This window comes from Lissotriton vulgaris, chromosome 9 (genome assembly GCF_964263255.1).
Source record: "Lissotriton vulgaris chromosome 9, aLisVul1.2, whole genome shotgun sequence".
Taxonomy (NCBI): domain Eukaryota; kingdom Metazoa; phylum Chordata; class Amphibia; order Caudata; family Salamandridae; genus Lissotriton; species Lissotriton vulgaris.
Genome location: NC_141697.1, coordinates 1062786759 through 1062811672, shown reverse-complemented (window position 1 = coordinate 1062811672; position 24914 = coordinate 1062786759). Strand labels below are relative to the sequence as shown.

At 47.3% G+C, this 24914-nt stretch overlaps 1 protein-coding gene across 1 annotated transcript in view; it reads right to left on the bottom strand.

Annotated features, from left to right (window-relative positions):
- Positions 1–24914, bottom strand: part of EOGT (EGF domain specific O-linked N-acetylglucosamine transferase) — a 273584-nt gene that overhangs the window by 241211 nt on the left and 7459 nt on the right. The window contains exon 2 of the mRNA XM_086936837.1: positions 13940–14035. The gene's annotated coding sequence lies outside the window, so the exon portion shown is untranslated. The remainder of the gene's footprint in view (positions 1–13939; positions 14036–24914) is intronic.

Genomic DNA, 24914 nt, shown 5'->3' with positions numbered 1-24914 from the left:
TTACATTAGCACCAGTTGCCTAACACAAGGACACATACATTTTTGTTTTGATACGGGGAGAATAAGTGATATGCCCAGAATCACCGGATGTTGAGCGTCATTGCCGAGACTCGAACTCGGTTCCCCAGATTTTGAAGTCACCCGCTCTATGCTAGACCGCATCCTCTCTCAGCTCCACCTTTCCAGATGCTTCTGGTCCACACAGCAGATGTCATTAGCGTGACATGTGCTCATACGCACAGGGCATAGGAGCGGCACAAAGTTATTTTTTCTGTTTTGCATATTTCATGTCACTCTGTTTTTGGGGCCATCTTGCTACTCACAGCTTTTCCCACAACTTTTAAAGCGCTGAACCAGGTTTTGTTTCTGTGGGGGATATCCCAAATAAAATCACCTTAGCATGGAAAGACTTTGCCATGAGTTCTGAATATATTTCTATAACCATACACAGTAGAACAGAGGGCAGAGGCTAATAAAATCCGCACCCAACAAATGAAAAGTGTCCCCTTGTTTAGTTGAAGGTGCAGGAAACCAGGGAGTACTTCCCTCTCTACTCACCACAATGTAGGAAAAAAGCAACAAATTCAATATAGCAACAAAGTGGTTTCAGCACTCTATACACAGTATTAATAAAACTTGATATCACATTCCACTTCAAATAACTTGAAAGAAAAATTTCACATAGGGGGAAAAAAAGGGTATTCAGATTCAGTAGATGTGTTTCTTGTTCCCAAAAATTATTTTTATTATTCACAGAACCGAAAATTCTTCCATAGACGAATTCATCATAGCCATAGCCAGCGCGTTTCGTCTCACTAGGAGACTTCTTCAGGGCTTCAAATCCATAGTCAAGGTTATGTTCCTCAAGCAACACGGAATATTTCAAAAAGGCAGTATAAGTGGAACACTCGATAACATGTTCATATAGTCTAAAAAAGGCATAATACCCGCACACAACCCGGTCCGTAGGTAGGTAGGTGAAACCTACCTACGGACCGGGTTGTGTTTTGGAGTGATGTTGATCGTTTTGAATTGGAGTGGGGCAGATTGTTTTGGGGTGGATTGGATTGATGTGGGGGGAGAGTACATTGGATTGCAGTTGGGGGCATTGGATTGAGTGGAAAGGATTGGTTTGGGGTGAACTCGATTGAGGTGGAGTGGATTAAATTGAGGTGGATTGGTATAGGTGGTTTGGGTTGGGATGGGTGGTGTGGGGTGGATTGGATTGGGGAAATTAGATTGGAGTGGGGTGGATTGGTGTGGGGGTATTGGAATGGGGAAGATTGTTTTGGATTGGAGTGGGGAAGATTGTTTTGGATTGGAGTGGGGAAGATTGTTTTGGATTTGGGAAGATTGTTTTGGATTAAAGTGGGGCAAATTGTTTTGGATTGGAGTGGGGTGGATTGGAGTGGTTTGGGGTGGATTGGAGTGGGGTGGTTTAAAGTGGGGTGGGGTGGACTGGGGTGGGATGGGAAGGATTTGGGTAAAGTGGATTAGATTGGAGTAGGGTAGATTGGATTGGTGCAGGTGTATTGCAATGGGGTGGATTGAGATGATAGGAGTGGGGCAAATTGGGATGGAGTGGGTGGACAGGGGTGAGGTGGATTGGATTGGAGTGGGGCAGATCAGAGAGGGGCGGATATAGGGCAGATTGTTTTGGATTGGGGTGAGGAAGATTGAAATGGGATAGATTGGGTGGGGCTGATTGTTTTGGATTGGAGCAGACTGTAGTGGGCAGATTGTTTTGGATTAGAGTGGGGAAGATTAGAGTGCGAAGAATGGAGTGGGGTTAGATTGTTTTGGATTGGGGTGAGGCAGATTGTTTTGGATTGGAGTTTGATGTATTGGAGTGGAGCAGGGTGGGTTGGGAGGATTGTTGTGGTGGATTGGGGTGAATGGTGTGGATTGGAGTGGGGTGGATTGGTTGGTCTGGTCTGGGTGCATTGGATTGAGATGAGTGTTCTACACAATTATGAATTAAAGCATCATTTCAGACATTACAAGTAAGAAAGAAAAATGTCTCTTTGCAATAAAATAATCCTCGTCTTTTGAGAACTGTGCCCACAAGCAAAAATAAAAGAAAGCATGAATGCAAAGTGAGAAAACAAGACTTGGCAAAATAAAAGAAAGTTAACTATAGAAAATAAATCTGTGTAATATTGTTTGTCCTGCTGGTCACGTTTTTACCAGTCACACGCCTTCTGCTTGCAGGACACTAAAGGTTAAACAGAACAATCACGTCGGGGGCAGGGGACGAGCATTGATTAAGCTGAATCAATGAGTGCTTGATCCCTACTCAAGAGAGGAACGGAAATGATGTTCTGCCTGCCAAGACAAATTACGAGGCTGCAAAGAAGAGTCACTCGCAAGCCAACAAATGGTAAGCAACGCGTGGGCTCCAAGTCCTCTTTTTGATAACAGTATCTCGCAAGCTAGTGCATGCTCTCGCTGTTTAAATCCTAAAAAGTAGAGATGATAGTGGGCAGGAACCACAGGCCCTGCAGCCAGCAACTGACAAAATTTCAGCAGGAGCCGATGGGAGACGGCAGGTTGAACGCGAGCAGACTCACTCTGTGATGGTGGCTCCAGTGCCCTAATAACCCCCTTAGTGTTTTCTCGCCCACCTCATGATTTGCGGTGTTGCACCCTCCCTTCTGCTGGAGATAGAAAGCAGGCCGACCGACAAAGTGCTGCACCAGAGACCATGCAGGACATTAGAGTGGGAAGATGGCCTCAAGTGTATACACTCACTAGTGATGCAGTTGGAGTGTGTGCTGCTCGAGGGGGGAGAGGCTCAGGCCAGGACTTCAACTCTGTTCCACTGCTCCATGATTAATAGAGGTGGAGACACAATACCATCCAAAGCCCTTTGCGACAAGGTTGGCCAGCATTTGGGACTGTGATCCAGGGCTTGCTGGAGCTCTGACCCATGCCAGGGGACCTATTACACAAGTGCCCCAGGGGCGCAAAGGGCATTTACACCCGCTTTCTGCACCCCGGGGCACTTTGGCATTACAGAAGGGGCTGAAAATGCTTGTACGGCTCCTTCGGTAATAGAGATAGTGCTGGATCATCTATAGCGCCAGCGTACCATTAGAGGGCGTTCCCTCTTTTGTATGAGGGGCCCGCACCATGCAATTGAGGGAATCACTTTGCCTCTGCGCCTGTGCCATATTACCGACGTGGGTGCAGAGGCAAACATGCCTTTAGAAGATGCACTATTAATGCTCCACAAAAAGGTGGTTCACTTTCAGTGCGTCTTGTAAATGCAGCCCTTTCAAGGAATAAATGTCTCTTGGACCCCCTCCCCGACATGCCCTTGCAGGCAGGCGCAGCCAATCACTGCACCCGCCTGCAAGGGGATCTCTAATCCTTTTTAAAAGTGCATGCAGGTTGTCGACTGCACAGAGAAACTCGGAGCAGCTATAAAACAGCTGAAGGCAGCAAATTCTTCCTGATAGGGCACACTTTCCTTGTTTGCACTAGACGCACCTGCTTTATGGTGTGCCATGGCGCAAACTTGGAAAGTGCGCCATATCTGTATTACGAGCCCAGGTTGGAGCTCCTTAACCCGGAGAAGCAAGGGAAGCCTCCCTGGGGACTGCAGAACCCTTCTTTGCAACAGAGTGGTCAGAGAAGGGAACACAGAACCAGGAACTCGCACCCCCGGGCCTGCTGGAGCTTTAATCTGGGCCCGGTTGGAGTTTCGTCACCCAGTGAAGAAGGGGAGGCTTCCTGGGACTTGCGGAAACCCATGCTGGGTACGTAGTTACAGAGCAACCTGGCAATGGAGCCCAGAAGATTGGAAGCTGTACCCTCTGGCCAACTGGAGCTCTGATCCAGGGCCCAGTCACAGAGCTTTACATCCCAGCAAAGTAGGGAGGTCTTCAGTGAGCCTGCACAATCCAGTCCTGGGCACTTTGCAACACAGCAGCCCAGCAGATGGAACCCCGGCCCATGGGGACCACGCCCCGGGGCCTGCTGGACCTCTGCTAAGGGGACTGCCAGAGCTTTCCACCTCACTAGAATAGAGACTGGTTATCTGGTTGCTTGCTTATAAAACCATCCCAAAAGCCATGTACCATCCAGGGAGCACAACCAGATGAAATTCAGTTAACCCATATCCTGTCCCTACTACTCCAGAGGAAGGCAATTAGCTTTTCTTGTAATCTGCGCACACTGGTTGGTGTTCGAGTGAATGTATCCGACCTCATGGAGCCCTGGTTGGGCTTGAATCTTCAAATAAGCCCTCGTCAGGACTTCCAGGGCAGCTCAGAATTCTGAACACTGAATCAAATTTCTTGTTTGCTTGTTTACTTACGTGTTTGTTTCAGTTTCTTTTTTTATTTTCCATGCACAACATCAACAGTGATGTTGGCAATACACATTTCGCACACACCTAGGCATGATAAACATGGTACATGCATAATTTTGCACACGCCTAAGTTGAACCACAGCCCAAATAGCACTTAGCGAGCTAGTGATGCAACTGAGCACGGCATCCATTCAAGGCATTGCTCCACCTGAAGAAATTCTGAAATCGTGAAACTTAATTTCTTGCTTCTCTCCTTTGTTCTTTCTGTGTATTGGCCTTACTTACTTTCTTCTACCAATCCTTCTTTTCATCTTTTTATCATCATGAGTTCCTTTAATCTTTTCTGTACTTTCACAATCATCCATCCATCATTCTTGTTATTCATCCATCCATACAATAATCCATCCTTCTCTCATCCTTCCTTAATTTTTCATCCACCCTTTCTTCTCGCCATCCATCTTCCTTCTCCTATCCATCCATTTTTCCTTCCTTCATTTTTTCCATATATCATTCCATTCATTCTTTTCTAGATCCATCCTTCTTTCTCTCCATCGATCTCTTCATCCGTCCTTTTCTCTATACATCCTTCGCTCCGCCTATCCTTAACTCATCCATCCATCTCTTCATTACTCTCCCTCCCTTCCATTGCAAGAGGTGGTATTTAAATACCTTCCATCATGTCAAAAGGAGCCATAAACAAATATTCAATGGTTCACATTATTCATGGCATGCTCAACCCAGTGCCCTCCAGTCAAGCTGCTAGAGGGGGAGTCATGATATCCATACATGTCCAGAATCCCAACAATTTCAAACCTGTGAATCACATACTTCTCGTTTTTCTCTTATTTACTTTCTCAAACCAGATACTGTTTGGGAAAGCTGCTTGTGTGTTGAACTAAAACAAGTACTAAATTAAAAAAACAAATAGGGTGGGAAATGGACTGCCAGTAGGGAACCATGATGCCAAAGTAATCACAAATCTCATTTCTACTCATATAATTGTCTATTCCATCGAGCATTGCCCAACTGGATGTGTGCCTGAATCAACTTCTGAAAATGAAGGTTTTCTCTAAGGACTAAGCATTGTTGGCAGTCATCAGGTCTTTTTACAGGATGAGTCACTAAACACAGAAAGAATGTATGGGAAGTGTACAGGCCCAATAGCGTGCGTATCAAGGAAGCCGGGGGTGCAATGAAAACGTAATTCTGGTTTTCAGCAGTACTGGTGATATGTTATGTTATGTTATGTTATTTATTCTTTTATATAGCGCTCGGCTACTCAAAAAGAGTGTCCCGGCGCTTTATTGGAGAAAGGAAAAACTGCGACAGAATAACATAACACCAGATAAAAAATAAAAAAAACGGAGTGCCAGACAAAAACTCGCAGTAAACAGGCTACTGAGTAAACAGCCAAGTGATATTCAAACATTACAATGAAAACATCCAATACAATCTGATACTTTAGTTATGTTTCACTCATGTAACCCTGGGGTTTTGTCATAGTGTCATTCTTTGCTTAATATCTCTTTAATTTTACACAATACCTCTTGTACTAAGGTTGTGCCTGTGGTTCTATCATGCTCATATTTTTTATTTTCCAGCAGAAAAGTCTACATCTTAGGCTGAATATCACACTTTTATAGTCGTTCATGACTTCTTGCAGCAGTCTGGTTCAGAGTATTGAAGCTTCAGTTCCTTGTGTTCATGTCTTACTCTTGCTTGTTGAGCAGATCCATATTGTGGTTTTAAGAAGAGCAGTCACTGAGTACGATAGGCACAAAGATTGTCGTAATGTTGTAAATGTAGGTTTCAGCAGTGGGTAAACTGGCATCTCCAGAGAATGAGGGAAAATCCGAACTCAGAAAATAAGTGAAGGTGTAAGCAGCTTTTAGTATTAGCGGAATCTTACTAAACATCACCTTGAGGCTAAATAAACTCTATTCAAGCCCAGAAACCAATTTTTGAAACCCCTGATTATATTAATAGTTACTAGTGTGTGAATTCAAAGACACTCCTTTCTAAGCAAAGTCATCTCTTTCTGTTATAAAACGTATATCTTCCAATGCAGAGACCCCTTTAATTTCAACATGGAAACTTGTTATTGAACATGCAACAAGTGAGGAACTGAGATTCCATCAAATGCACATTTTAGCATATTATTCTGTTCTGTAAATGTGTCATGAAGTTATGATAAGCAAGCTCATGCAAAAACACACCCAGTGATTGTTTAGTTTCATTCCATGGAGGTCATGATTGTTCCCCTTCACAATTAAATATTGTATTTATTTTAATCACATCCTTTTAAGCTTCTTTATTTTAGTTTTAGTAGAAAGTTGAAGAGTTTTAAACACATGCAGGACAGGTTACATTTTAGCTGCAATTTCCATTTTAGTTAGCCTGTCTGTGAGAAAAGAGGGCCCTGTTAGGGGCCCCCAAAGTCGCTTTCTGACAGGCTTTACATGTCAGAAAGCCCGACATGGAAAGCCTGACGGAAACTAACATCATAATCCCGACAGGGGAAACTCTGTTTTAGGGATTATGTGGTGGTTCCAACTGGCCGATGGGCTCCTTGAACCCGTCGGAAGCCAGTCTGATGGATCGGCCAGTTCTTTGTAATAAGGGGGTCGGAGTTTAAACGAAGGAGGCTGGTTGGTAAGCCTCCGACAAGGAGTTGGAGGCTTACCAACCGACATCCTAATAGGCCTCTTAGTGTCTTAAAATCCCCATTTGATTCTGCAATGCAGGTTAAAAGCCAGTGGTCAAATCCTATATACCCCCAGAACGGACAACTGAACAGAGTGAAATTTAACCCAGAGCGCAGAGCCAGGTGACGTGGCACCAGATTTAATATTAACCGAAGAAGATAGCAGCGAGGTTCAAGATGCACTAAATGGTGCCAGGGCAATGTTTGGCCATGAATAAACACAATGTACTTGCCCTCAAAAGAGGCTGGCACACAATTCCAGACAGCCAATAAAACTTGTCCCAGGTATGCATATCCCTCTAAAACTCTAGAAACAGACTTATTATTTATTCAGCCGCTAGAACTAGCACATCGCCTCGAGATAGCACAAGGAGGGTGTTAAGGGCTACAAACTGTGAAAGTGTTACAGTTTTTTCCTGTTATTTTCACTGTTTGTGAAACGCTTAGCTGCTTCTAACCCCTTAAGTGCTTCGAACGTTCGGCGGCCGACGGCACCACTACCTCGGGAGTGCTGCCGTCGGCCGTTGAACGTTCGAACTGCATCTGCGCAATGGAACGTCCAGCACTGGAGCTGGACGTTCCATAACTGCTAAGGTGCTAATTTTGTATTCTGTGATGTTACTAAACAACACTGCATGCAGTAGATTCAAGTTTTAAAATAACTATTTTAAAATACATTTTTTAGAATTTGAATTTTAAAATATTTATTAAGCGCACTTATACCGGGACGGTTTCATGGCGCTAGACGGCGGTGAACCAGTAGAAGCAGAGAGGGAAGGTAGACTGCTGGGGATCTGGAGAACAGGAAGGTCTTGAGGTGTTTACGGAATTCCAGATAGGAGGTTGAAGCTCTGAGGGCAAGAGGAAGCGAGTTCCAAAAAGATGGAGCTAGAACCGCAAATCTCGCCCCACCGGACTTCTGCTTCCTGAAGCGGGGGACTGACAAGAGCTCCTGGTGAGAGGAGCGGAGCTCTCTGGCCGGAAGATAAGATGAAATAGCTTCACAAAGGAAGGCGGGGGCAGTCCCCGACCTAGCCTGATAAGTGATGCAGCCCAACTTGAAAAGAGCCCTCTCCTTCACCGGTAACCAGTGCAGAGACTGCAACAGAGGGGTGGCATGGTAAAATTTGGGGAGACCATAAATCAGGCGGGCAGCCTGATTTTGTATCAGTTGAAGACGGCGGATCAGGTAGTCTGGGGCGCCATTATAGACCACATTCCGATAGCACCATGGCCATGAGAATGAGCTTAAGGGCGGGAGCAGAAAAAAAACGGGAAACCTTACGAATGGTGCGGAGGGAAAAGAAACAGGAAGACACCACTGAGTTAACCTGCGTGTGAAGGGAAAGCTGGGAGTTGATAAAGATGCCCAGGGTTTTGACCTTAGGAACCGGGAGGGGAGTGGGACCAAGTGAGTGGGGCCAGAAGGAAGGGGACCAAGGACTGCAACCACCCCCAGTCAAAACCAGTTCGGTTTTGTCGGGGTTCAGTTTGAGGTGGTTGCAGTTCATCCAATCTTGGATGAAAAGCATCACCTTCTGGAAATTCTGGGCAGAGGTGGGGGAGTGGGAAAGGTTGAAGATAAGTTGGAGGTCGTCGGCGTAATTGAACACCGAGACCTCCATCTGCTGTAAAGAAAAAATGAGGGGTGAGATGTATAAATTAAATAACAGGGGAGACAAGGAGGAGCCCTGGGGAACGCCGCAAGTCACTCTCCGAGGAGGGGCAGCAAAGTCGGCCAGATGGACGGCCTGCTCCCTGTCCGTTAAAAAGGACCGGAGCCAGGCATGGGCCGTACCCCCAATGCCCGCCGCCTCGACACGGGTCAACAGAATGTCATGATCCACTGTGTCGAACGCAGCGGACAGGTCTAACAGGACCAGGGCCTGGGGGAGGCAGATGGCAATGCCCTCCCTCAGTTTGTCCATCACCGAAACTACCACCTTCTCGGTTGAGTGCAGTGGGCGAAAGCCCGCCTGACGAGAGGAAAGGCGGCCAGTGGACTCCACAAAGGAGCTCAGAGTCCCGGTAACATAAGCCTCTGAGACCTTCGCCAGGTAAGGGAGAAGGGAAATGGGACAGTAGTTAGCCGGCAGGGATGGATCGGCGCCTGCCTTTTTCAGGATCGGAATAATAACTGCTGATTTGTGGGCGTTCGGGACAATGCCAGTTTTGAGGGAATGATTGATTAATGTGAGTGGAGGGGAGTAGCAGTTAGAAAAGATCTCTTTCAGGGCAAATGCCGGGCCGATGTCCTGAGGTGAACCCGATTTTACCCGGGCCAGTAAGGGGAGGAGGGTTTCTTGTGTCAAGGGGGAAGCTGAGTGAGGAGTGGAGCAGAGGGGAGCGGGTGAACAGTGGTCGATGTTGGGAGTGAAGGAGGGATGTTGGCCTTAATGAGAGCTACCTTCTCAATAAAGAAGGAGTTAAGGGAGTTACAGAGTGATTGAGACGGGGGATTTTAGAAATCACTCTGTCAGAAGCAGCGAGCTCGTGTACTGTAGCGAATATTTCCTTGGATTGATTTTCCGCTGCCAGGATTCTACCAGAGAAATACTCAGTTTTTGCTTTTAATATGTCCCTTTTGTATTCATTGAGTACCAGGCAATAATTTGCTTTAAGGAGGGGGCAGTAGGTGCGCCGCCACGCTCGTTCTGCTCTGCGCGCCGCCAACTTCTTGTTAAATATATATCCAGTATCTAGCAATCATTCATCATTCATCTTATTAATTAAAGATCATTTGGATTACCACTGCATCCCTTTGCACTTTAAGGTTAGTAACCCAAGAAGCACGGACATCACTCCAACAGGCATGCTTAATGAGTTGTGTGGGGCTACAGTAACATGATCTACCCTGCTCAAGCAATGGTGCACTGAACGTATTCCCTGCACATGTAGGTAGGGAACTCAAGCATTGAGGACCTAGGTTAAGGAGGTAAGTTACAAAACACTTATTGGAACCCGTTGCATAATTTTTGCATGCACCACTGTTGGAAATGACCATTGTTTGTGTGGCATTCCCCCAGATATTTGGCTTCTTTTGTCGCTTTTGTTGACCGTAGGACTCTGCGCACTTTACTTCTCCTAACCAGTAGTAGAGTGATAGTTTCCTCCCTGCTAAACATGGGGGAAAAAGGGGCATATATCTAAATGGCACATTTAATTTAGTTGCAAGTTCCTAGTATAAGGTACAATATGGACCCAGGGCCTGTAATTTGAAAGCTAGTAGTGGGTAGCATCGCTCAATGTGCCACCCACTAAAGTAGAACTCTAAAACATACCTCCAAGCCTGCCATTTGCAGCATGATTGTGCAGTTTTTAACCGCCATTTTGACTTGGCAAAATAATTCTTTTGACCAGCCTAAACCTTCCTTATCAATACTTCTAAGTCCCCCCTAGAGTAGGCCTAAAAGAACATAGATCAGGCTTCATAGTATTAAAACGTGTTACTGTGTCCTGGCAGTAAAAAAACTTTAAATGCATTTTTCACAGTGGAAAAACTAGCTATCCCATAGGTTAACACTGGTTTACACCATTATATGTAATAAGTGCAAAATTCAGTTTGGAAGAGGGTAGTAAATTGGTTAAAGGATTCATTGCATTAGTAATTTAAACTTCAACTTAATAGTCAAGAAGGGGAGACAGATGCATGCCCTCCACCCACACTGGCACTGGGCATAAAAGTGGAACCCACAGACCTCTCCGCAGAACACTCTTGGACCAGGGAAGACACAAAAGAATAGCCCAGCTGTCTGCAGACCCTGAAGGAAGACTGGGCCTGCTTGCTTGAATCCAGGATCCCAAATGTGACTCCAAGGGTCAGTTGAGTGACCTCCTGTTTGAGCTATAGGTATACAACAAGCTTACAGGTGCCTTTTCCTGCACAGCTGACCACTTACAACTAGACCTGTGCTGGACCCTGCTGCTTGCCTCTTCTAGAGACCACTAAACCCCCAGTGGTGTCCATCAGGTGCTGGGCCCTTGGTGTTACAGTACACTTCTCCCTTCTTCAAACTGCAAGGGCTGGGACTTTAAAACTTTTAGCAAACGTTCTGCCTGGAAAATGAGAGGAGACAAGGGTAGCTGTCTAAGACGCAGCTGGCAACTTTGAATCGGCGTTCAGCCTCAGCTTGTTGGTTTGCCCTGCTGAATGAGATCTGTCTTCCAGAAAGTTTTTAAGTCCGAACATAGAAGACTTGATCAGGACCGATACAGTGCAGCAATTCGTCAACATAGAGGCCATCTTAGGGCCACACTTTGCCCACTATGAACTCTACTGCTTTCATCATTGACCACACAGGGACCACGCTCCCAGAAATCTGCCACTGTCGAGCCCTGCTTAGGATTCAGCTTGCCCAGACATATCATCGACCACTTTTCCTGCAAAAAAGTTTCCATTTCAGAAGGCAAACTTGCCTCTGGTACAAACCTGGTTGCCGTTTCCAACCATGCTCCACTGTGGTTGGCCTGAACGTTTGCTTTTAACCTGATCTAGTGCAACCAAATAGCTGCAGTTGCTCTCTGTGTTTTTTAGTTCTATATCTACTTCAAAACTTTCAAAATCCATAGGTCCGGTTCAGTTCTACTTACTGGATTTTTGCTGCACTGATGTAATTTTACTTAATGAAACATACTCTATTTTTCTAAATTGGTTTGGGGGTTTTCTTGTGTTGATTTTCACTCCATTGCTGTTTGAATACTGCATACATTCTTTACATATTGTCTCTAAATTAAGCCTGGCTGCTTTGTGCCAAGAGCCCACAGGATTAAGCACAGGTTTAGTGAGTGGCTTTAGCATTTCCTCTTGAAAAGGATTATTATTATTACTAGCAGCCCGTCCCGACGTTGTCTGGTAATGATTTGCTGCCTGCCAGTAGTAAATTGTTTTGTAGGATTTCGTTTTCATAGCATTTCTTATCTGTGACAGGCCTGTGAAATGCTCCGATTCACAGTGCACTGCTGATGCACTTAAGAGTGCGCGTTCAGTAGTGTGTGAACTCGAGCTTCCCTACTTTATTTTTCCTTGCAATATTATATAGTGCGAACTCGACAACATGGCATGAGCACAATTTACATTACAGAAGAACACATTCATTTGTGGTAGGCACGGGGAGACAAAGCGATTTGCCTGGAATCACAGGATGTTGAGCTGATGCCGAGATTCGAACGTAGCTCCCCAGCTCTAAAGTTCGCAATTCTAGAACTTGAGGCGGGAGGTGTGTCTAAAAGTGTATGTCGGTGCTGGCCATCAATGAGAGAGACCTGTGCATTTTTGAAAAGGGTGGTGAAAAAATATGAGTATGTTGCTGGAGATATGGGCCGCCGTGCCAGCAATATACTTACCGGGGGAGGGTAAACACCCATTATTCCGCAACTTTCTTTCCACATACCATCACTCCGCATACTTTCATTACGAAAGTACCATGACTTCGCAATGCCATTATAACGTATGGCATTACATTTTATATGCTTTTACCACGCATACATTTACAACGAAATTCGTTGTAAATGCATGAATGGTAAAAGCATGTTTTTTTTAAATGTTTGGAAAAGGTAAGTATGGGTATAGGGGTATATGTTTTGGGGTAGTGAGGTATATGTTTTGGAGTGTTTGGGTATTTTAAGGGTTCAGAAATAGTTTTGGGTTTTGGGGTACAGGGGTATTTTAATGGTTCAGGGCTAGGTTTGGGTTTTGGGGTACAGGGGTATTTTTAGGGTTCATGGCTAGGTTTGGGTTTTGGCGTACAGGGGTATTTTAGGGTTCAGGTGTAGGTTTGGATTTTGGGGTACAGGGTTATTTTTAGGGTTTAGGGCTAGGTATGGGTTTTGGAGTACAGGGGTATTTTTAGGGTTGAGGGCTAGGTTTGGGTTTTGGGGTATAGGGGTATTTTAGGGTTCAGGGGTAGGTTTGGGTTTTGGGGTACAGTGGTATTTTTAGGGTTCAGGGCGGGTTTTGGGGTACAGGGATATTTTTAGGGTTCAGGGGTAGGTTTGGGTTTTGAGGTACAGGGGTATTTATAGGGTTCAGGGCTAGGTTTGGGTTTTGAGGTACAGGGGTATTTTTAGGGTTTAGGGATAGGTTTGGGTTTTGGGGTGCAGGGTATATTTATAGGGATAAGATGGGTTAGTGTTTAAGGGTGTTGGGGTATTTTAAGGAGTAAGGGTCGGTTATGATTATGGGGTGCAGGGGTATTTAAAGGGAGCAGGGTGGGATTAGCACACGATATGAGACATGGCATGAAGGGCGGAACGTACCACACGCCCCCAGTGTTTGTCACGCCCCCAGCACAACGCAGACACGCCCACAAGGGACTACTTTGCTGGCACGGTTCTTTTACCTTTTAAATGTATATGGTGGGCGTCTGCATAGCCTATGTCCTTCTGCTGCAACTGCCCTTTACAACGCTGTATTGGGTGTTGTGATTGGTGCTGTGGTCCCTGAGATTACCCGCCTCAAAGGTTTGGGCTCTCTCTTTATTATATTAGTATGGATTACTTCAGGTGGGTTCTCACCCCGTTCAACTAGTACCCCAATTTCTTACAGCTGCTGTATAACCTGGGCAGGATAAATACTACAGAGATGAGAATGTTTAATAAATGGTGGAAAGGCTCACAGATGCAGCATGTACAAGCTGCAGCAATGTTTACTGAAGATAATAGGGAGTGGAAGCAATGGTTGGACGGGACTCTAACGCCCTGGTCAAGGAACCACACTTATAGTGGAGAAAGATTTCAATAGTATGCAACTAAAAGAAACCAAGAGGTCTGCAAATAGAGGTTTGCAAACTATTATTTGGTATCAAAGGAGTGTAAAGAGAGGCACAGAGCTCCAGGTCACAGGGGAACATTGTTGAATAGTCTTCCAGAATACAAAGCAACCTCAAACTGTAGGGTAGATCAGAATGAGATTAAAAACCTACCTTTCAGACATGGTGCAAGTCTTTCAACAGATAGCTGCATGCACCGTTGTATCTTTTGATTTCGGTGCAATCCAAATCTTCAGACTGGAACTGCAACTGAACAGTGGGAGAGAGAAACAAATAGTACATGAAACATTAAAATGTTGACTTGGGAATACATGAGCGCAGAGCATAACCAATGTCACATTTGCCTATAACTTCTACTGTTCAGCACTGGAATTAATGATTGTGGTAGACCAATGACAGCAGTCCATATCATCCAAACATGCAAGAAGGGTAAATTATGGTACAAAACATACTTGTTATCAAAGTTGCATTTACGTGCGCTTTTGGTTATCAGTGTAACACCCTCGTCTGTGTCAGTATTTGTTTTCCTTTGTCCTTTTTAGGTCGAGCCTGGGCAGCGCATGCGCTGCTGTGAGGAATGCAAAATTGGAGTATGGCTTTGAAGCCCCGCCAACTGTCCGCCCATATTTGTAATTGGCTTGTGTCATTGTCCTTCGTAAACGCTGGGTTGCGAGTCGTAATTAGGCTTGTTAGTCCCTCCTTGGTACCGCCTTTTCTGCATTTGTAACCTCCCATGGCGACTGGCCCTTTTACTTCTGTTGCGGCATGGTATGTCTGTAAGCACTTTTTTCTTTAATGGGTTTCTCCAACGGCAGGCACGACGTGCTTTCCTCCCCAAGCACGCTTTCACTTTCAAGCAGCCCCCAGACAATGGCGGCCGCATTTACAAGAGTTTGAGCTATTGCTATTGTAGATGACAATAGCTTAAACTCCCATAAATGCAAATGCTTGTTCTAAGCTTCATAGAATGATTGTACCCCGGCACTCTCAATATTTTTATCTCTCATTCTTAATCATATTCAAGACATGAATCCCATGTACATTTGTGGTAACACCACTCACAGGAAACACCAGTCTACGGGATTATACTGAAATTTCCATTCAATTTAATAGTTTGTGACAGTGTTTCACTTTATACAATGTAATCAATCTGGCTTTTAGTATAAACATGCATCTGTTGACCAAATTCGAACATTTATATGTTATACAATTAGTAAATGATCGTCCAATTCTTGAAACATCATTGATGGTAAAGGAACATGGCAGCCTACATGTGTTTCATTACAACCGTAACTTCTTCAAGGCTTGAATCTATGGAGGTAGCGTAGTTTGCCAGAAACTCAAATATATTAGTGGTTGTCATAGAAATGAGAGGTGAAATCCGGAAGGTCCTTGTGATTGCGGATATCCACGTTGGATATCTGTTAAGGAGCTTAAATCGCGGCGGACCGGTTCCAATGATAAGCGTGCAAAATGACCGTACAATGGAAGAGTTCTCTCATATAAAATGCTATGCTGAAGTAACGTATCTATCTTAAAAATACAATGCAGACAGTGGACTCTTCTAATACGTAGTTTTAAGCTCTAAAGCGGGGCTATAGTATGTCCCTTTAATCTGTAGGGCATTAATGTGCTTGGGCTATGATATGCCCTTAATCTGGAGGCGTTAATATGCTTGGGCTATGATATGCCCCGGTTCCATTTAGTCAGCATAGCGAGTTACATAGTCCATTCCGGTCTGGGATTAGGAGCTGCTTTAAGTACAGAGTGCTTGCTTCAAATGGAATCATTTCGTTCAAGAACTGTTGTATGAATGTTGTTTTGTTGGTGTTGGGTAGTTCAACGGATAAGGATATTGAGTCCAAAGGACAAGATGCTGGTTCGGTGATGTAATTGGTGTCATGCCTTCCTGTCCCAAAAAGGCCCTGTTCTCTGTGGCACATATGCAGTGCCTAAAACGTTAATACTGTTCCCCAGCTCAGCTCTGAGAAGACTTTGCAACTTTTAAGAAAACTAACAGGGATAGCTGCAGTCAAATATTAAATGGCTGTACGTGAACCTAGAATGACATTCACCACAGTGGTAGCTTGTGCATGGGATAGGGGCCCTATGCTTTACAGAACTCCAAAGCTGCCTAGTCCCATGCACAAGTAGATCATCCAGTCCAAAATATTTTCTTTGATTCTGTATCTATTAATCTTGGAGTCATAATTTGATCAACAGCACAATAAAGTAACAAAATGCTTTTATAACTCCGGACGGGATGAGCTAGTTGTGCAGGGGTTGGTGAAACTTGAGGGCTTTGGGCACCCAGGTCAGGCCAAGATCACAAGGCAGTTCTCAGCATTCATCGCAAAGTTCAGCAAGGATCTTTGTCTGGAAACATTCACAGTACTGCACAGAGTGTAAAAGTCCTTCATTAATTTCCAGTTTGTTACAAAGCAGTACCATGGCAACTCTAAAATGAAAAGTGTGATGTATGTATCAATTACCTCTTGTTTTGTGTCCTCCTAGGCTGGCCTGTGGAGTTTCCCCTTTGTCGCAATATCCTTTTGTCCATTTATGAATGCTGTGTCATCAGATGATATCCACTTGATAATCCCGCAGTAGGGATCCAACACAATGAGCCTTTCGTGAGACCGTCTTGCTCTATATCTGGATTTTGTAATGTTAGGGATTTGACTTATTCTACTATGGCGAATTTCAAAAATAAATGATTGTGTGCTTTTGCTACTTCTTGAGCGCACTTAACCCTATTGTGTTGTGGTGCTACAAGAATGAAGACTGCTTGCTGCATAGCCAGTGTACACAAAGGTTTAAATCCACTAAGACTGCAGCGGGGGCATGTTTAATATCTGGTGAAGAGGCTCAAAAAGACTATGTGCGAGCAGCAGCACAGCTCACTGAACATAATGGGGAGTGGAAGCAAAGGTTGGGTGGAGCACTAACGCCCTCGTCAACCTTACTTTGAGACCAGGTGGAAATGGTTCAACAGACAGCTGCATGCACCTTTATATCTTCTGATTTTGATGCAATACAAATGTTCTGGACTGGGGCAGAGCCGTGGTGGCCAAGATTGCGGACGCTCACCTTTGAGCTGCCACTCAGGCTACAGCTGATTCTTGGTGTTACCGGTACTGGCGTGCCGCCTTCGCCGCAACCGAGCTCCTGAGGTGAGCCAGGGATGAATGAAGCCCATGACAAACCGCCAAAAGAAAGGCATGCAGAGGCTAGAGCGACCGCCCCAAATTTAAGCACGCGCCAGCTGGGCCACGGGTAGACGCTTTGAGGTATTTGCCCGTCCCCAAGAGGCTGTCTACCTGCTGCAGCCCGATCCCCAGGACAAAAGTGCAGGGGTTGAATCCCACCCCATCACTTCCTTCTGCAGCCATGATGGGGGGGGGGGGGGGGGGGGGGGGGGGGACAGTGGGGAGAAACGGGCAGCCTCCCATTATGGGGCACACAATCGCAGTCCCAACAGGCCTACAGTGCAACCATTGGAGCAACTGGGTCCCAGGAGGCCACAAGTAGACGGAGTTGCACCTAGGCATCTCTCCAGGCCCGTACAAGAACTGCCTGGCGTGGGCCCGCACTGGCCTGGAGAGTGGAGTCCTAGTCCGGGGCACTGCCTGTAACCTGTGGTGAGTCTGGCTGGGATGGCGTGGCAGGATCAGGTGTGCAGTGGACCCTCCCTCACTTAACTTGTGACAGATTTCATCAGGGGGGTCGCCAGGTTCTGAAGATTCCCTCTGCTGACTGAGTTGTGGACACTGAGGTGGGCGCAGGTATGGTCAGCGCCCCATCTGACAGAATACAGGGCACCCGTCAGGGGCCCACTCGCAGCACTGGAGGGAGCCTGCGAGCTGTCCTGGAACGCCAGAACGCCATCTTCGCCGAAGCGAGACGGACACGGAGACTGCCGCTCCCACCCACCGTACTCGCTAAGGAAACCTGCAAAGGAACATACGGACCTAAGAAACCAAGGACTCATCGGAGCATGAGAGGTACGAGGCTGTAGCGGGCCACCACTCTCAAACCGTCTGCTGGTCCGACTGTGGCTGTTAGCCCGACCGCGACTGGACCGTCATGCCGCACGGTACGGTGACACAGTGTTACGGTGATCTGCGAACAGGGGGAGGAGCTGGGTGCGGCGGAGCAGTGGGCAGGCGGGCAGACGTGAGCAGGTGTGAGCGCTGCCCAAGCGCTGAGCCAACTACACCTCCACTGCCTCCGCCACCGCCCCTGCTACCGCCCCTGCGAGCCTGCGTCCCTGCGAGTCGCGAGAGAGGAGCAAGGGTTAAGGTGCTGCAAGGCGCTGCTGGCTGCTGGCAGGTGTGAGCGCTGCATTAAGCGCTGTGACAACAACACCGCCAAGCAGGTGGGGGGGAGCCTGTCATCTTGGCCCCCTCGCTGCCCCCCTCACCGCCCCCGTGTGCTGTTGTGCTGTTGTGCCGTAGGCAGGTGTGAGCGCTGTGTCTCAAGCTCCGAGCGCTATGATAACAACACCGCCACCGCCACAGCTTGCCGCGTTTTGCCCCCTGAGCAGCTCAGTGACCGAGAAGCCTTGAGCCAAAAGCAAAGAAGGGCAGCGAATTGAAGAAAAGAGAACCGGCCTACCTCCGGGGAGAGCGAGGAACTGGTGCAGGTGCCGGAGGTCAAGAGGTCTCGGGTGCCAGTGAGCCAATACCAAGGGTGTAAGGCAGCAATCTACAGCTGGGGGCTGGGGGGGGGGGGGGGGGGGGGGGGGGGTGCACATGCAGAGCAAGAGCAAAGCCAGATTTTAAACACCAGGCCATCTTATTGGGACAGAGGTAGCGGGACTTGTTCACTACGGCGTCCCCTCCACATTGGGGAACACGCTGCCCGCGGCTGCCCCTACACTACCCCTCTCCCCGCCGCTCCATCATTGCAGCGAGCATAACGCACCAGGAAAAGACAAGACAACAGGGAAAAACAGGGAAAAACAATGAGGACTAGAAACTTGACCTTACTACAGGCACAGGAAAAGCCTCGCCCCCATAGATCTGCCAGGAGACGGAAGGCAAAACTTTTCTACCCCCCGGGAGCGGGGGGCTTCTCCCATGGGCAGGGGCTCTTGGAGGGGGGACTCCCAGGAACACCTGGCGCCACCGGAGCAACGCCAACGTCCCCAGGTCTACCCACCGCGTTCCCAGCACTGACATCGATCCCATCATCGTCGCAACCCAGTCAACCTTACTCCCTGCTCGGGCGCCAACGCAGCCACTACTTGCCCCCTAGGAAACCGAGACATAAGAAGCTTCTTGTGCCCCCTGGTAACAAGTTCAGCTGAACCGTCTAGGCCTCCAAGCTGCTCACCGTCCACTGAAACATCCGAGGACGGTCAAAACCCTAGCCCCTCCGCCACCCGGGCACCAGGATTACCCCTATCACCAATAATAACTACGCTCCAGGGTGGAAAACCCATCAAGTTAGAGGCATCAGACATGGTCGCACCGAGGTTCGATCACATCAGGGCAACAACTCCGACCCACCAACCACCAGAAGACCCTCAACCGAATACGATCCCAAACGGGGCCCTCGCGGCTGACACACCCGACAGCATAAGCAGCAAGGCCTCGGAAAATGGAGAGCACATGCTTGATGCGCCCAGCAGCACCCAGGAAACCAATGAAGGATTAGGAATCCCACAATTACTGGCCCGGCACACCCAGTCCCCGAACCCTTCGATCTGGAGCCCCCCGGAACAAGACAAAATGGCCCAGCTATCAACGCCAGCGTGCAGAAGCTCGGACAGGGGGGAGAGCCCCCCAGCGATTGTAGACCATCTAACTCTGATCAACGAGACACTCATCTCTATGACAGGCGCCGCAATATTGCACGCCGACAAGCTCGATGCCCAGATAAATATACTACAAACAGTCGCAAACCTAATCTCTGGGATCGACTCCAAATTGGACCACCTGAATTCCCTGATTCGTAGAGCACAGGATAGCACACACTTTAAGCCTGTGTCATGTAGTTGCAGCCCAATTCTGAACAACCTAGAAAAACTCCTGCACGTCATGACCACACTAATAGAGGAGCTCAAGAAAGAAACTGGCAAGATAAAGGATCCAACCGCACAGGCCCCAGCTCTGGACTCCCTAAAAATAGAAGGCTCAAAAAACTCGCCAAATCACAGTATAGAAACTCATAAAGAAGATAAAATCGCCTGGGAGGCGACTTCGTCTACGATTAGCACAAGCAGAACAAACGTCACCCCGACCAATACTAAAAATCAGGACCGTCAGCATCCCACCACATCGACCAGCCTAGACATTCAAAATTTATCCAGGAATAATAAGAAAAAACTAAAAAAATTCAACAAGGCGAACAAAAACAAATCTCTTGCTCCCATATCCATCCGGGAATGGCTACGGCCCAGCAACCAGACACCAGGCCACACAGAGACGCTGGAAACAACCCAATTAGTCGCAATCACCAAAACATCAGAAATAACTGAGCCAATGCTTGAAGTTCCTCACTTTACCAACGCAGCAATAACTCCGGGGTTGTTTGCCCCTCTCACGGCCCCCAGCCAGCCCCAACAGCACCAACAAAAAAATCAAGCAAACGACCCACAAGGACAAAGCTTCGCGGAAGCGACTCAAGCCCCTGCAAGCGAATATGTCCCCCGCCCAAACAACTCTCAGGTCGTCGTCCCATCAACGCTGACGACGCACCGTGCGTCCCAAGGTTCACTGGCCGCTCTAGATCCCAAGGGCACCGAAAACACGCCGCCTAATAATAGCCCACCCAGCTTACCATTCACAGTGGCCCTTCAGCGGTCAATGGGATTAAACAGGCGGGCAAACGCCTTTCCACCTAGCGTTGTACAGTCATCACAAACAACAAACAGGCGGCCAGGCTGTAGTCTCCGTCTGCCAATCAAACCTCTCCCAATCCCAGGATCGGAAAATAATGCTGTACCCCGATTATGCTTCTCAGGGGAGGTGGGACATTCTCAACCGCAGTAATCTTCTAATACTTTGTGCAAACATTCCAGGGCTGGAGGGAATAAAAACTACAGACATTGAAACCATCTCCTTCCTGCCACAAGATGCGAAGGAGAAAAATGAAACCACGGAGCTAACTTTCACGAGCCCGGACATGGCCGAGGCACTGAAAAGCCAGCATAAGCTATTGGAAAGCTGGGGTATAAAATTAAAATCCAAGAGTGCACAAAAATACCCCCTAATCTTAAAAATACACTCTGCACATTCCCAGACGGGAAACGCGGTACAACCAGCCGGAGAGAACTTACGCTCGGATGCTGCCCCCACCCACGTGCCACATATGGTGCCCATTCTTCAGGGGTCCAAAGGTGGCACAAACACAGGTCAAACCTTCAGAACCCCAATCACGATAACAACCAACCCGATGCATGGCACACGCATATGTGCAACATCGGGATGCGCGAGCAAAGACTGGTCTTGGCTGCCGCTAGAACTAAATCCCAGATCCTAACTGTTACAGCCCTAACGTCTCAGGCCCACCCCACCGAAGCATGACCAACGCGCACCCAAAGCCCTCGGTCAGGGATCGGCCTTCGCCCAGTTTGAAAATCATGTCCTGGAATGTCGCTGGGCTCAAGAGGTTGCTTCTCAACCAAACCGCGGCGACATTCATGGAGGATGCGGACATAATCTGCATACAAGAATCCTGGCAGATCCACCCTCTCTCATTAAGAGGATATGCAGAATATGGAAAACCAGCAAAAAAGCTCAACATATTCGGAAGACCATCGGGAGGGATAGGTGTCTACATAAAACATTCACTTAAACTGGAATTTGCGGAAATACCTAATCTTCCGGACACCCTCCAGGCTGGCATCCTGAAAGGCGGTCGCCCGACAAATGGAAACTTTTCACTTTTATTAATCAACCTCTATCACAACCCCCACGGGTCCCCATCCAACTTAGCCACTCTGATAAACCACCTAGAGTCCTTATTGCTTCAATTCCCGGCTTTAGAATGCATTATCCTTGGCGATTTTAACACTCACAAAATAGGGGTACCAACCACATGAGGTCACCTGCCTGGGGCCTCTAATGCACTGAACAACCTGTTAAAATCCTATAAGCGGGCGACAGCGCACTCAGTCCTCCTAAAGAATAGCCCTGGGTGCTTTGTCGGTCCCACATTCAACAACCAAACAACGATCGACTACATCATGCTAAGCGATAAACTGCAACCCCTAATGTTAAACTTTTCAGTTCACCCGCGTAGTGACAGCGATCATGCCGCCTTAACTATTACACTGAACCTCACAGTGGACACAGGCCATAGGCTCGAATACATCGGAGCAGCCGACGGCGAAGAATTAATAAAGCTCCCCAGAAGAATCAAATGGGAACAGACCACAATCGCCACATTTAACTGGGCAAACCAGTGGACAGGCTGCCCACCGAGCGAACAGAAAAGGGTGCAATAGCAACCTGGAACGCCTTAACAGGGACCCTGGCGGTGATTCCTCGCGGCAATTCAAACAGTACAACTCATAGGCATCCTCTATCCACATATGGTCACAACGCAGAAATTAAAATAAGCGCCAAACAACTGAACAAGAAACGCAAACTCTTTCGCAAAATTGGCACAAGCCCTAACAAGAAACAATTACAAGAGGCCAAAAAAAGTAATTCAAAAAAGGTTTGAGCAGCAAAACGAGACTTTTGCGAAGCACAATGGCTGAAAATTTTTGATTTGCTGAGCCCAGGAAAATCGCAAGAGTTTTGGCACTATTTAAGCAACCTGGGACGAGGCTCAAACCATAGAGAAAACTCTCTTGAAGCCTCCATCTGGGTCGCCCATGTAAAAGCACTCAACACCGAAGACGGCCCTGTAAACAAGCAAAACAAAACATCCAACGCAGGAGTCGATCTAGACCCAATCACCGAGAAGAAAGCCCCGTCGGGAAAATTGTTAGTGTCCAAAATTCTAAAAAACATCAGACAAAACGGTGCCCTGGGCCCTAATGGCCTCCCGGGACACTTATTCAAAGCAAACATCGACTTTTGGTCCAAAGACCTGACTCACCTGTATACTGAATGTTGGCTCCAGGGGGATGTACCAGACTCATGGAGAGGCTCGCTCTTACAGCCAATCCACAAAAAAGGCCCCAAAACTGAACCATCAAATTACCGCATGATCGCCCTTTTGGACATCGAGGGAAAAGCTTACGCTAGTGCCATTTTGAGGGACCTCGCAGACTGGACGAGCGCAGAAGGTCTTCTTCCACTCTGCCAAACCGGATTTAGACCTGGGTCGGCCACAGTCGATAATATCATCGCACTTTCTTTTTTGGTCCACCACGCGCGGACACGCAAAAGCCCCCCCCTATTCGCCTGCTTTACTGACTACTCGGCGGCGTTCGATGGGGTAGATCGTGCAATTCTGTGGAGAAAGCTGGTTCAATGGAACATCAATCCATCCCTGTTAAGAGAAATCCAGTCCCTGTACCAAAAAACATGGGGGAGAATTAAACTCTCGAGGGACCACGCATCCGTGAAGATCGACACAGATCGAGGCCTTAAACAAGGGTGTGTGGCAGCCCCACTGTTGTTCAACTTATATACAGCGGACATGGAGAGGGCCTTGACCGGGGCAGCCTTGGCAACCCCAAAGATCGGTGGGACCAAAATTCAATTCATGCAATATGCTGATGATCTGGTACTCTTGGACCATACGAAAATTGGACTACAAAAGGTGCTGATGGCACTTGCTGCATACAATGATAAAAACAGGCTTGTAGCAAATCCATCCAAGTCAAAAGTAATTATTTTTGGACATTAGCCAAAGAAAAAATCATTAAAATGGAGGCTGGGCCATCTCTTGCTGGAAAGCACACAGCGGTACACCTATTTGGGCATCTGCTTCCAGGAGTCGGGGCTTTCAAGCGCCCACCTAAAGACCATCCAAGGCAAAGGAAAAACCATCACCTACGCCATCTGCAAGCCTCCTTATATAGCCCGTCCACAATGGCCATCCAAAGAGTTCTCAAAGCCAAGGTAATGCCAGCCCTCAATTACGCTCTACAGGCATTCCCGGGCAAACTGAACAAAGAAGTAGAAAAAATCCATTGTAGAGCCTACAAGAGACTATTCCACCTACCAAGGTGCACCAGAAACACCCTTGTCCGCCTGGAGTTTTCACTCAACCAGCAAAATCTGGAAGAGATGGCCGCCCTAAGCAAATATTACTTTCTAACAACGGCGGCACAGGATAACACACTCAAGGCAGCCCTGAAATGTATCTTCAGAGAACCTGGGAATCCCTGGTTGCTCACTCTTAACCCGGCAAAGGATCATCTCAACCTTGCCATTGAGTCTTGGAACCCCGAACTCGTCAATTACACCGCCATCAAAAAACTCGATCAAAAAAACAAGTACGCACGCGGTCACGGGAACTGGATCTGGAGTCTCTGGTAAGAAAAAACTTTCATGAGTCCCTGTGCCTACCGCACATCCTGCAAAATCCTGCAAAATCCTAAACATTATCTCACGCAGGCCGCGCAGCCCTACACAAGATCTTAGCCTACAGACTACATCCGTTGCCCCTCAAAGAATTATATGCCTTCGGTCAGGTTGGCTCAGAAGTCCGGGAATGTAGGCTTTGCAGGTATAAACGTGAGTCACTAGCCCATCTTCTATTCTGCTGCCCGACACTGCGCATGGCCCGCAGTCTTTATCTCAGGCCAATCCTAAGACAAGCAGGGTCACGTACCGCAAAGGAGGGGATCATCCATCTCTACACCCTGACTATGGTAAAGCACATGGCCTCTTTTGGAAAGTTTATCCAGCAGACACGGTCACTGCTGATGGCTTCTGAGGGTACGAACATATAGAGACTTAGCAGGTCCATGTCTTACTACGAACTCTACCTATCGTATTCCCAGTGCTTAGGGAGCCACCATATATACTGATCTCTCGAAACTCTCCTGGTTTTAATTTTTATAATTTTGTACTTTAGTTTTAATGTAATGGTTTTGAGTAACCAAACAATAAAGTATTCATTCATTCATTCACTCGCAGCCACAGGGGCCTGGACAGTGGGAGAGTCCAGGCGAGGGTGGTGAGGACGGAAGAGAGAGGGGGGAGCTATCGGCCCT